Below are 14,695 nucleotides of genomic sequence, written 5' to 3' on the forward strand. Positions count from 1 at the left end.
CTCCCCCACCCCTCTGTTTCTCCTCGAATAGGAACAAATGAAGTTAGCTGAATTTCAAATATATAACATAGCCATATTAAGGGGGAAATGAATGAAGTAGAGTCTCTCACAAACACAGTACCTGGCCATATTCTAACAGACACATGGAAACTTTAAAACACACATGGAGCTCAGTAAGTTTCTGAAGCAGCCTGGATAAATAACTTTTTTAAATAAAAATTTTGATAAATAAATACGGTAAATATGTTTTAAAACATTTGCTAAATATGTTTTAAAACATTTGCTTAAAATGTTCTAAAGACAGTTTGCTTTCATATGTGTCATTGCATTATCCTGTGTAATCACTCTTACTTTTAACAAGGTTCCTAGGGATTCTCGCACACACAAGCCCTTGGGGCGCAGCAGTGAGCTCTGGTGCATGGCCTGTAGAAGATGGGGCTGCATTTCGCACACACACACACACACAGGAGCGCACAGTCTGCTTCTGCGTGAACGCTCTGTGCCAGCAGCTTTACTGGGTGGGCACTGTGCTCCATACAGAGTACTCCATTAGCTTTCAGACATGGAGAAAAGGCCAAAGGGGCAGAGACAGCTGCTGTTTCCTTGACACTTAGGAAACAAAAATGCCTATTTCTTTAAAAAGAAGGGAAAGTGAAAACAAATGCTTCTAGCTATGTGCTCTTTATGCTAGATCTAAAACACTTGGGTATACAATTAGCACTGCAGAATCCAAAGTAGCAAGCTCACCACTAAACTATCAGTTTCCGTAAATTCAGATTATCAGAGCAATCAGCCCGGGCTAGAAGTCTCAAAACACTGGGATTATTATGGTCTGTTATTAGGTACCATTATTTAGAGGAAGAATACAAACAAAACCCAATGCTAAAATAGAATCCAATGTTCCTAAGTATGGTGTCCAGCCCCTGTTGATGAATCAAGGCAGGAGGAATCCTCCTCTCCTCCTTCCTCTGATTAGCTCCAGTTCAGCCCCAGGTGGACTCCGGCCCGAGGAGTAACCACCCTTGCCTTGTCCAGCACAAAGCAGCTATGTCTATGCACAAGAATGTTTCCGTTTTCTGTACCCTACACACAAACTTATGACCTCATTCACTCTGTTAGCTGACATCTAGGCTGTAGTGATTTGAGGACATTACAAAATAAAACAATGCAAGGTTTCTCTATGGGAAAAGAGAAGCATGGCTAGAATCCCAGTGAACATCACTACAGCTAACCTGTTCTGAGAGGCTCATCTTAGAAATGAACTGACAAATGCGGAAACCCTTTGCAACATGAAGGGAAGCTGCACCATTTACTTGGTTTGGGTCAGGCGATCTGGGCACCAACGTGCTCCAGTTCACTTGAAGTCTACACTTAGTGCCTGCTCACTAGGTCTGCGGTCATGGGTGTTACACGCTCCCACCTATCTTGCTTTGTCTGCTTAAGATAGTTTTCAGTGAACGAGTAATATACTTTGGCCATTTATCTGGGGAAGACTATGAATGCTTAGAGTTCATGCTGAGAGCTTTATTTGCATAAAAACATCTGTGATAGGATAACAATCTGATTCTTGCATCTTTAAGTCCTTAGAACTTGGTCTCTAGAGTAGCTCCTTTTCTCTAAGTACAACTGAAAAGCAAGGATCCGAGTCTGGAAGAACCTCTCAGACAACTGTGGGAGGAAATAGCTATGCGGATAGGATTTGCCCCTTAGCTTTACCTGTTGAAAGTGAGGCATAATGTTTCAATTCACTATTCCAAGTGTGCCACTGCGACCCTGCCCTCCTCGCTTAGCAAGTGCCCTGAGCCCCACATTACCAGTGACTGCTGATGAAGTCCTAGAACAGGCACACCCACCTATGGGACAGTAATCAGGCCAAAGCGCCTTTCCCATGGGTGGCTGGGACTTACGCTAGCTGGGGGACATGCCCTGCTGGGCTCCTCAAAGGGCACCCGGGGAAGCTTCTCCTCTGCAGAAAAATCCCAGAGTTGCCAATTGCCAGAACTTCTGATGCCGTTGGTTGGGGGATGAACCAGGACCGACATTTCGAGTCTCTCCTCGGTGACACATGGTCCTCTTTGAGCACCAATGCCCCAGTCAGAACCAGAGGAGGCTGCCGAACTGCAAACACGTGCAGACACGTGTGGGCACACACTGGGCAGCAGCGCGAATGGTAACTGCGCTGCTGTACTGAGAAAGTGGGAAGTGGTGCATCTTCACAAGTGCTATGAAAATGGCCTGGGGTCCAGCCACGTTTGTCTTCCAAATCTTCACCAGATCACTGTGGTTGAAATGTACCCATATAGAGGAAAGATGTGACAGGCCGGGACCTGGGGGCTCAAGCCTAGAATCCTAATTACTTGAGAGGATCTGAGGATTGTGGTTTGAAGCCAACCAGACGAGTCTGAGACACTCTTTTTAACTAACCAGCAACATGCCAGACTGGCAGCATGGCTCAAGTAGTGGAGGGCCAGCTGTGGACAGGGAAGCTGAGCCTTAGTGCTGGCACAGAAACCCAAAAAAGATTCTATTTTAAGGGACTGTTGGTTCTTTTCAGTAATCCTGGTCTGACTATACAGGAGGACTGAAATAAAGAGTCTCAGTCAAAGAGGATAATCTTCTGTTGAAGCATCTTTGTTCTTTGCTTATTTTTATGTTTTAATTGCAGCCACAACTATCTTTTCTGGCAACAAATAAAGAAGCTCCCTTCCAAAAATTATAAAGCAGTTCTCAAGAACTGAAATGTACATACATGCTGTGGAAGGTGAAACACTGCTCCTGACTCCAGCACTGACTGAGGCCGTAGGACAACCACATCCCTTCCCAGACACGCAAGCTGAGCTTTATGAACTGAAGCAAATGAGAGGACTCTTAACAAGCAAAATCCTCTGTACTGGAGTTTGGTCTCGGATCCTTCTGCTTAAAGGTAGGAGTTCTACCCTTTGAAGTACCCACCCAGTCCTTTTCAAAATCATCCCAGGATGGTCTGGATTGCAATCCTATTTACAACTTCTGTGTAACTAGGATGACAGGATGACAGATGTGCACCACCTTGTCTAGCTTTTTGCACTGGGGGGAGGGGGTGTCGCTAACTCTCTGTCCAGGTTAGCCTTGAACCCTGATCTTTTTGATCTCTGCCTCCCATGTAAGTTGATTATAAGCATGGGCCACTGAACCCAGGCTCTCTCAACAAATCACAGGAACAAATGCTTGCTGAAAAATGCTTTCATAATTAATAAATTTGAGGGGTTTCTTTCTGGTTATAATTTAGTATTTCACATAAGGCAATTTCTTAGGCAACACACCCTAGAATGGCCCTATGAGGCACATACAGCAAAAGTGCCTGTCATCCAAAGCACAGCATTGAAATGACTTGAGAGAAAGTTCCTAGAACCCACAGAAGCCAAGGAGAACCTTCTACGGACAAGTGCTGCTTTAGCAGATGGGTCCTGGCACGGCAGAATGTAAACAACCAATGCTCCTGAACATAACATGTCAGGTTCAGGGAGAGGCTTTCCTAGGTTTGGTATGAACATTCAAGTCAAAACCCACCATCATAAAACTCAGCAGGAGGTACTGGCTCCTGTTCATTATCTCGGCTGTATGCTGGGATGGTTTTTGTCAATACTACACGTAAGACTGAAACTTCTCTTGTATGAAAGGTTGTAACAACGATTTTAAAATGAGAATAGTCACACAGCTGACATGAGGAGTGACATCTGAGGTAAGATATTCTAAGTAAGTTACAGATAGCTGCTGTGACGCACTCCTATAGAAGCAACAGAAAATCCTGGTGTCTCCTCAACAGATAATTGCTGAGCTGTGTCAGACCAGGCAGCCCAGGGGAAGCACCAGCCACAGCAGGTAGTGGGTTCCCTGCCCGTCTGTGGGCAGCTGGAGTGGGAGCTGATGAAAGACACTACTAGCAACTGCTGGTCCTGTCAAAGCTTACTGATTCTTAATAATGATGTCCAACAATATTCAATATTTGAAAGAACATTCAGGAATAAATGTCTGTATTGGTTTGAATTTTTTCAACATTTCCTAGAGGCTCAGCTTTTTATGGTGACATACTTTGGCAGAGGAAGAACTTGTGGAAATCTCTGTCTCTTCAATGTACTCAGTATCCAAAAGTAAAAGAAAAAATCTGGGTGGTCTTTTTTATAGGTAGTACCTACTTATTATAGTTCACCTTGCTCAAGTGCCTGTGATTAAACTGGACAAGGATCTTAAACACCCAGTACTCAGAATGTTCTGCAGCAGACTGACCAGAAGCTGACAGCTTTTGCAAAGGGCCAGCTGAAAATCAGCTTAGACTTTGCGACCACAACACTGCTAATGTAGCTATACTGCTAACGTAGTACGAAAGTAGTCATAACGTATGTACTGCATGAATATATGATTGTGTGCTCATACTTTTGGATATTGAACTATGAATTCTTTCATTTTCCCAGATTACAAAATTATTATTTCTCCCCTGACTTTTAAAGATGCAAACCCACTCTTAGGTCACGGGCAGCACAGAGCCTAGGCTGACCTGGGACTGGGCTCTCGGCTCTGTGGAAGTAGGCCCAGGTGATTTCCTTCAATGGTTCTTTGGGAAGGCTCACAGAACAGGTCCTAGCTTTACTGCCAACTAGAAAAACTATTTCTGGGAGTGAGTTCAATGCCTATAATCCTAGTTACTTGGCCGATGGAGACTGAGAAGTTCATAGTTCAAGGCCAGACCAGGTAAAACATTCCCAAGACCCATCTCAACCATTAAAGCTCAGCATGGTAGTCTTTTGTGCCTCTCACCCCAGTTATGGAGGAAACATAAACAGGAGGATTATGATCCAGGTAGACCATGAGAACATGGAGATCCTCATCAAACAAGTAACAAAAAAGCAAAAAGGGATGGAGGTATGGCTCAAGTGGTTGAATTACTACCAAGCACAAGGTCCTGAGTTGAAACTCAAGTATTACAAAAAAGAGGGAGGGAGGGAAGTAGGGAGAGAAATGGGGATACTTCCCAGATGTTAGAACAGTTACTCACACCCAACGCTGCATTAGTATATTCTTTTTTTGGGGGGGTGGTTGTGAGGCCTGAACTCTGGGCCTGGGCACTGTTCCTCAGCTCTTCAGCTCAAGGCTAGCCTCCACTTGAGCCACAGTGCCACTTCTGGCTTTTTTCTTTTTGCTTATGTAGTGCTGAGGAATCGAACCCAGGGCCTCATGCATGCAAGGCAAGCGCTCTACCACTGAGCCACCTTCCCAGCCCCTGTATTAGTATATTCTGATCAACATAAATAATTGTGTTTATTCTGCTGAATGAAGTGCATCACTGTCAGATGACACCTAAATATCCGCTGCTGGTTTTTTAACAGACACCACAGCATCATCCACAGCTCTCTCTGGTGTGAGCATGAAACAGCCTGTGGCCCGAGGTCTTTATTGGACATGTAGATTCCCAAGTTCAGGCAAGGTCTGGGGTGGACCTGGGGGCTGAGTTTTAAATACACACAGCTTGTGAGTTGCTACAGGTAACCTGGAAATCCTACCTGGAGAATGCCAATCTATATATACATTTCCTATGTTATTTTAGGGAAAGGCTTTAATAAGCTTCAAAATCTCTTCCAAAACTACAATGACAAAACACTAGAGGATCAAACTGAACTTTATCGACAGAGAAATTGTCTATGCTGTTATGGAAATTAAGAGGTCTTAAAATGATTTCTAATAACAAAGAAATCACAAAGTGTTTGTAAGAAACCCTCCATTTCTGAGAGTAAATGTGGAGCTCTTTAAATGCAGGTCATGATGAGGGGCCAATCCTGTATTCTGCCTCTAAACCACTGAGATACAAGTAATGAAAATAATTTTCTAAAAATATACCTACATTTAGTCTTTTCATCCCCAGGACTGGCAGGGAGATGCATCTCTTATCTACAAGATCAGAAGGGAGTACTTGCTATCTACTGTCAGCCTTAGGAGTAGGAGACCTGACCAGGCCCTTCTGCATGTATGGGGGTCATGTGGTGAGTCACGCGGACCTCCCCAATGCACACAGCTCCATCCTAAATCTACAGCAATCCAGTGAGGTGCCTGCCCTTCTTTCTGACCATTTTCTAAACTTGACTTAAAAGAATTTAAGTTTAAAAACCTCCTCTAAATTATTACAAATGTGCCTTCTTCCAGGTAAAAGTAGGAATATTTGGTAGGTTCTTGGCATATACTGGCACCCACATGCCACTCTCTGGTCATTAAGTCAGTCCTGCACAATTAACAACGCCCTGAGTCTCGGGACTTGTTCTCTGGTCAAAGAATATAAAGCAAATACTGCAGCTGCATCGATCCCCATTAGTTTTAAGTCAGACTCTCATTTCTAATGGAAGCCAGCAAGTTTGGACTGAGATCACGAACAGCTTGGAAGCATCCAGAACCAAGTGATTTAGCATTAAAGCATCTCTAGACCTAATTAATTATAGGCTGCAAACCCTAGATTATTTCCCAATCCATACTATACCCCCAGATTCACAAACTTCTAAAATATCAGCTACAGGGAGAGAGCTTCTACACACAGGGAATTTCATCATCTAATACTGATGCTTTGTGTGTGTAAATGTGTATGCCAGTACTGGAATTTGAACTCAGGGCCTGGGCCCTGTCCCTGAGCTTTTTTGCTCAAAGCTACCACTCTACCATTTGAGCGCCAGCTCTACTTCTAGGCTTTTTTTTTTTTTTCCTTTTTTCTTTTTGGTTTGTAGTTTAGTGGAGATAAGAGTCTCATGGACTTTCCTGCCTGGGCTGGCTTCAAACTGTGATCCTCAGATCTCAGCCTTCTGGGTGGCTTATAGGCATGAGCCCAGCTGTACTGATGCTTTTTTTAAAGGGCAACTTCAAGTTTGTGTCTACTTTTCCTCCCCTCTTTTATACAACAATAGTCTTTAAACATATAAACAACAATAACAACAAAGGACTGGAGAGATGAAGACAAGAAGTATTCCTCTGAAGCTTCTATTCCTTTCTGGAAATAATGTCATGCTTTTGCTTCTGTGTCAGGGTGCAGTACGGCTTGTTCTTTAACCGCCCTACCCACACATCGCCCCCCAGTGCATTTTACACTGCAGGGACAACAAAAAGCATTGAGCACATTGCACATATTTCCAAGACACTGAAATACACTAAGTGGACTTGCTACCTATCTAATTAAGTCACGGCCATCCTGCTATAGAAACCGCTCAGAGTATTACCTACTCCACTTCCTAAAGAAAGGCACGTCACAAGACCAAGTACACCACCAAGCCAACGTTTCATGCAGACCCCAGCCCTGATCATGGGCTGTTAACTTCATCGTGGAGACACAGCATGTAAACTGTGGAAGTGTGTGTGTTCCTCGGGGGAGGGGGTATTGGAGGAGTTTTATAGACCAGATAACAATCCCAAGGGCTTCACAGTTCTGTGGGTGAGGCCTAGTTTTCCTGTGTGATTGTTCCCAGGCTCCCTTCTCTGGTAAGAAACCACATTGTTAAAGCGCACACATATCTTCTTAACCTCAACTTTCTACTTTGCATAAAAATGATAGGACCCAATTGCCCTAAAAATTGTCACAACTGTTTGATTAATGTTATTTTCAATAGTGTGAAAATATAAACTATATTCGATAGTATTTAATATTTTCAACATCATCTGCCATTGTAAAAATAATAGACTCTTTTCCCATTTTAATTAAAAACCAAATCTCCATTTCACATGTTACTTTGTAGCTTCAAAGGCTTTTCTTCTGCAGTGAGAGTGTGACTACATTTGTCCCACGGTCACAGAGGGGGCGGAGAAGGCCTGCGGCTTACAGGGCCTCCGGCATGTGTGCTAAGGCGCTTGCTGGCCTCCTGGTGCCCATCTTGCCCAGCCTGGCCCTCGCAGCCTTTTCCTGCAGAGCTGCTGAGCACTGGGCCTCCACACCTACAGTGGACACTGCTACCTCTTGACTCAAGAGACTGCGTTCTTCTTGATTGCTCCTTTCATTTTCTCAGCAACAAAAAGGCACAGCGCAAATGCCTCCAGCATTTTCTCTGCAGTAACTTTACCCTGGGAATTCAGCATGTGCCAGGGTGTAAAAGCTCTGGGTAGACATGTCATGGTGAGCTTTAGTAGATGATTCCATTTAGTACATCTAAGGGTGTACTATGGCCCCTGTGTGTGTGGGGTGGGAGGAAGTATCAGCTCTGCCTGGAATAGAACTGCTACACAGAAGGTACATATGCTGGTACTAGAGCTTAATCTCAGGGCCTGGGCACTCTTCTTTATCTTTTTAACTCAAGACTGGCATTCTACCACTTGAGCCCTACCTCCACTTCTGGCTTTTTGACAGTTAAGTGGAGAAAGGAGTTGCATAAATATTCCTGCTGGGGCTAGCTCCAAATTCAAATCCTCCCATTTCAGCTTCCTGAGAATTGTAGGTGTCAGCCACGAATGAGAAGCAGAAGGCGGTTTTTAATGATTATTTATGGTTGTCTGAGACAGGATCTCACTCTGTGCTCTAGTCTGGTCTCCATCTCATGATCTACCTGCTTGAATTATAGGTGTGGGCCACAATGCTCAGCATTTAATACTGGTCTTAAAAGTTAATGGTTCTCCACAGAGTTCTTGCCTAATTTTAAAGAACAAAGTTTCTTGCCTAATTTTAAAGAACAAAGTTTCTTGTAAAACCTGTCCCTTGGCTGTATTAAGAAGTTCAGTAGCAGGGAAATTTTACAAACAGCTCCTGCCAGCATGAAGAACTAGAGGTGCCCCACGTGAGCTCCTAGCCACTCTGGAGGCTGGTGAGTACAGGACAGCATGGACAAAAATGCAGTGAGCTCCCTAGCGACCAAGAAGCCAGGCATGGTAAGTGCACATCTGTGGTCCCAGCTACTCATCCCAGCACAGGCAGGATGAGTGTGGTCCAAAGTGAGCCTGGGGAAAAAACCTCAGGCCCTACCTGCAAACTACTAACACAAACAGGGACTGAAGGTGTTATTTAAGTGGCAGAGAGCCTGTCTAGCAAGTATGGGGGCCTGAGTGCAAACCCCAACACTGCCAAATAAATTGTGTTTAAAGATATACTGGGATGTGTCTATCCCTATCATTCCATTAAGCAACTTACTTTATCTCTTATGACTCATACTGCTCCATTCATTTAAAAACTTTAATTATATATGCATGTGCTTGCATGTTACAAATGGGGTGTGAAGTGACCAAGTCTGCTAGATGACAGGAAGTCTGGTGAAACTGTTCTATCACAAACAATGATAGAAATTGTAGAAATTGAAGTGGTGTAGTATTCCACTTCTGAGGCACAGAGACAGAAAACAAACCAACTGCCAAAATCTTCCCGCTAGGGACTTTCCATGTGACCCAGACTGCCAAGGCTGACTCAGTTCCTAAACTCAGCTTCTGACGACACACACGGTACACATGCAGAAGTGCAGGCATCCGAGTTTAAATGGACATAGTAACATCCCCTAATTTATGAGAACAAAATTCACATAAGTGAGGAGCACAGACATTTAAGATGGGCCCAAACTGTCTCCACTGTTTGCGTGGACAGACAGTACCCACAGCTCCATCTGAGTCTTACTATTGACTGCTCGTTTTGTGTTCATTTCTGAGGTTTTAGGCGTGGGGGGGGGGGAGGGAGAGGGGAGGATAGGCATGCGATCAGACTTCCTAGCCACTAACTGTGCAGACAGGGTTAGCTGTGGTCACTGGGGACAGGAAGGACAAGGAATTTCTCTGGAACCCTTGCACGGAGGAACTGTGCTCTGGTGGGGAGACAAACGCCATCAGGTTGGCACTCCTGTAACACCAACACTGTTTCCAGAGGATGCCTCTCTCGGGGGAGGAAGGGCATGTGGGACATGACTGTGGCATGTCCGCACTGTCTGCTGTGGAAGCCTCACGGAAGGGCTCCTCAGATACCCATACCCACGCCTGCATTAGAGAGCACAGGGAGCCACGTGTGCCACGCAGGACAGACAGACAGCATGGTGTGGACAGGCCGTGTGGTACAGAAGCTCAGGATTCCTTTAGGACAGGCTACCTCACCTGCACACCTCGGTTGTCAATTACACCACACTGTGTGTATCGCTCCCAGGCAACAGGCCAGCAAGTGCACTGAGGACACATCTGCACAACCACACATACATACACATGACCACACAGGCACACATGCGCCCACAGGACAACACAACCATGTCTGACCACTTTAATACACGATTACACACATACAGTGCATACACAGCCCCATGTTCACAGGGACACGTGCACACACAACCAAACGTACGACTACACATACATGCATGGATGTGTTGCACAATGCATGTGCACGGTCAGGTACAGGTGACCAGACACCTGTGTACACACAGGCCCGTCTCTTCGGCCCCAAAGGACAAAATGACTGTAACTGGGAACCCACGTGTGACAAGGAAATTAAATTGAGATATCCCCTCTGGCCCTCCGCAAGTAGCAGGCAACACAAGCTCAGGTGTTTCCATGAGCTCGGGTCAGCAGGAATAATCTCGCACAGGACAGGTCGGTAACCACACACATCTTATAAACTTACGAACCCCGCTTCGATGAACTCACCCACCCAAGTGGTCAGCCAGACAAAGGTGTACCTGACTGCTTTAAATAACACGATGGGCTGTCTTGTGTTTTCAAGGTTACTTCCATCATGTAAATAAAATCAGTTTTCAAGACTATGGCTGTCCTGGAAAATTTTTAGCCATTTTAGAACAATACAATTCCAAATAAGCAAAAGTATCAAGTTCATTTTTGTGAAGAAATAAATGGGGGGAATAGTAGGAAGCGGCATCCGGTGTAGAGCTGGTCACCTACACTGCCACACAGCCTTGAGGGGATCAGGGGACAGGGAAGATGCCAGACACCCATATGGATGAGTTGTACCCATAATGTACATAAACAACACACATGCACGCACATGTGCACAAGGTTAAGTAATGAGCATATCAATCTAGTATATAGTGGGAACTCTCTGAAGTATGCTTCTCTTATTCTTTCCACATTAGTTACATTTTATAGGCATCAGTTTTTCAAATCTTTTGTTAAATTTGTGAGATCTCGTAGCAAGAGTGCAATATGAATATTTTCCCAAAGCAAAACCTAATCAGATATCCATAGGCTGCTTTTCCAAAAACAACTTGGTAGCCAGGCACCAGTGGCTCATGCCTGTAATCCTAACTACTCAGAAGGCTGAGATCTGATGATTCTGGTTCTAAGCTAGCCGGGGCATGAAAGTCATTGAAACTCTTATCTCAAATTAACCAGCAGTAAGAAAGCCAGAAGTGAAGCTGTCACTCAAGAAGGTAGAGCACTAGCCTTAGGACAGAGCTAGGCCGAGTTCAAGCCCAGGGCTAAGGCACACAGATACACAGATACAGATATACAGAACTTCGGGTCTGCAAAGTAAAGCTACCTTTTGGAAAGGCACATGTGGTGGGCCAGGGCAAGGTAGTGTTTTACACCTATAATCTCAGCTACAGAAGAGGGAGATTGGGAGGATTATGGTTTGAGGCCAGGGTGGGTAAAAAGTTTACAAGACCTATTTCAGCAAATAAACTGGGCCCATGGTGGTGCATGCCTGTAATCCTATCTATGAAGGAAGCATAGGTAGGAGACTCTGCTAACTAAAGGAAAACCAACTAAAGGAAAAAAAAATATCTTGAGGAATGGCTCAGGGGTGAAGTACCTTCCTGGTGACTGTGAGCCCGAGATCAAACCCCAGGGTTAGAAAAACAAAAATAAAACCTGTCCTCAGAGTTATACAATTCTTGAGATTTAGAAAGAAAATTTGTAAAACAATTTTTGAGAACAATGCATATTATTATCATCTCAAATTTTCCAAGGGACTCGACGTATGAGCTCAAGCTGCTAGCACTGAATTAAGGGCAGTGACACAGAAGAGACGGCTGGGCACAGCAGCTCTCCCCAGTGACTCTTCAACACTGCAAAGCACAGAGGCTCTAGGAGAAGGCTCCGACCACCATGAGGAGCACCTACTTTAATCCTCAACTTACTATTTTTACTTATGTTGAAATCTGGCTCTATCATGAAAATTCTTATTGTATATATAATTAAACTATACTCTTTCCTAATATTAAAAAGAAAAAGAAAGTTAGAAAGCTATTCTGATTTGGAGCCATAGTTCCCTTAGCTCAAGAACATTTAAATTTGGTCACTCACTCTCTCATTAGGTATTTAAGGCAACTTTTACTGAACTTTGGCAGTTTGTTGACAAATTCAGGTCGACCTAAACTTAACTTTATAGGCATTAAAATTCCACTACAATATGAAGGTTATTACTCTTTGTCTCAGGAAAGGAATTATTAAGGCTTATCTTTTTTCTGAACATAACTATTAAAACAGTAGAATCAATCTAACATAGATTTCTTCAGCAATTTTAAAGCTCCCCACATTTAGCCTCCAAAAAACAAACTTTTTAGTTTTGCCAAAGAGTATACTGTTCATGGACTATACAAAGAAAGCATAATTCATTTTAGGAAGTATAGTTATTTCCTTTATCATAAAAATATCTACAATGCCAAGGGCAAATAAGAAGGCTAAAGAGAAGAGTGAGACAGAGACCATGTTTCTGTGTAAACCAGTAATACTAAAATTAGTGTTTTTTCATTTAATTAGAAATGAGAGAAAATACATAGAGACAAGAATGGGGAAAACAAATTGTTTAAATAGGGATACAGGTGGACCCAATGCAACAATGAACTGTACAAGTCGTTATGTCGAAAAACGAACTTCACAATTTTGGTGGGGTAGGGGGAGGTGAGGAGGACTGGGTGGGGAGGCGGGGGGAGATGGGAAGGGATGTGAAGGGGAAACAAAGGAGGAGGCTACAATGCTTGATAAGAAATGTACTCATTATCTTGCCCATGTAATTGTAACCCCTCTGCACAGTATTTTCACAATTAAAAAAAAAAGAATGGGACAACTTGATAGTGCATTCTGATGGGAAAAAACTACACATTTTCTTCAAAAGTGTAATTGTTCAATCTCCATTGTTAATATAAGAAATGTAAACTAACTACAATGAAGTTTAACCCCCTCCCCCCAAATCCCGGTGGTTTCCTAAAATCAAGTCAAGAGAGAGGAAGGTAAACAAGAGCAAGGGTGAGAATGCAGCAAAAAATTAAATGCATATCCTACAAAGTTAAGAAAATGAGGAAGGGCTGGGTTGGGAGGGATGAGTAAGAATGTTGAAAGGGGCGACATTGGTTAAGATGTATTGTATTCATAAAACTACTTTGTTGAGTGGCATCTCCTTTGTACAACTACTCATGTATGGTCTAGTGCTTTAATTTCACATCTTTACTAGGACCCTGGATGTAAACATCATCTGTGACAAGGCTGTGGTGATACAAACAAGTACACTGGGGTCTGTCACTCAGTCCTATGTTACAATGCTATCTTGTCCTTTTTCTACTGTATGGTTATCACCTTAATGTTCCCTCTTAAAATTCCATCAAATTTTCCACTTTCCTTAGTGCAGATTTTTTTTAACAGAAAACAGTAAGGACGTATTTGCTTTTAAAATGTACAGTCCAAATCCATGAGAATAAAATATGAATATTAATGCAGTTGTGCTATGCAAAATGTGGCTACTCAGACTGCTTATGCTAAATTCCTGCAGACATCGTAAAAGGCTTGTCGACCTCACAGAGGAGGAATACAACTTCTGGATTCCCATACAGAGATTCATCATTTACAGATTTACCATTATCATTGATCTGGCACTTAGGCAGACCAGTAAGTCACCATTAAACATTAGTTTAATACTATCCCAACTCTCTTTTGTCTGCCTCTTCAATAAGTGTTGATAAGATTTAGTTGACATAGACAATAAATATAAAGCCATAGTAACCAAAAAGACTAGAATACTCCAAGCATTTGCTCATTGTTGGCTGGAAATTTCTGACTCACGTCAAAGAGGAAACATTGTGAAAAAAATTTTGGAAGATCAAATGAACATTTAAATTACTCAAGGATTAAAAAACATAATCACAAAATGAACTTATGAGTAGTCAGGACAATGTACAAGACCCCAACTAAGTACTTCAATAATAGCAAGTACAAATCAACAGCGGCTGCAATCAAATAACTCTGTACTGTGTCTCCATGAGTGTGGAATGTAATGTAGCATTTATTCATCACACACCATTCGTGAACACAGACACACAACGTTCTACAGCCAACCACCACAGCCTGTACATTCTTCAACGGGAAAGATGGGCAGAGTAATTGTCAAAAGTGCCTATTTTGCCTGCCACACAAATCATTTCAAGCAATTAGAATTCATTATACACAATTGTCCCATCCCGCCACCCGCCAAATACAAGCCAAAACCAAACTAACTCGTAATGACACAAACAGAGGCACCATGATTACATGAGTAGGTAATGAGACCTGACAATGTGCCTTTGGCTAACGCCATTTCTGAGCAGCGCACATTGTGCAGATTATTATAAGGTGATTGTGGAACAGATCTTGGTATGGCATAATCATTTTGAAAGGCTACTCACTAAAGTTGTCCCATAATCTACAACACAGGTGCAAAGTACAGGAAGAGAGTATTATTTCATGTGACTGAACGTTTCTAGAATCCACACCCCGGAGGAAGGCACATGTTTTGCGATGTCCAGTTATG

The 14,695-nt window shown here is 43.1% G+C and overlaps 1 protein-coding gene across 12 annotated transcripts in view; it reads right to left on the bottom strand.

Annotated features, from left to right (window-relative positions):
* Zmynd11 (zinc finger MYND-type containing 11) overlaps positions 1–14,695 on the bottom strand; it is a 96,848-nt gene that overhangs the window by 21,984 nt on the left and 60,169 nt on the right. The gene's annotated exons all lie outside the window — the stretch shown is intronic.

The sequence above is a fragment of the Dipodomys merriami genome, unplaced genomic scaffold, assembly GCF_024711535.1.
Source record: "Dipodomys merriami isolate MVZ:Mamm:240054 unplaced genomic scaffold, mDipMer1.0.p SCAF_4, whole genome shotgun sequence".
Classification (NCBI taxonomy): domain Eukaryota; kingdom Metazoa; phylum Chordata; class Mammalia; order Rodentia; family Heteromyidae; genus Dipodomys; species Dipodomys merriami.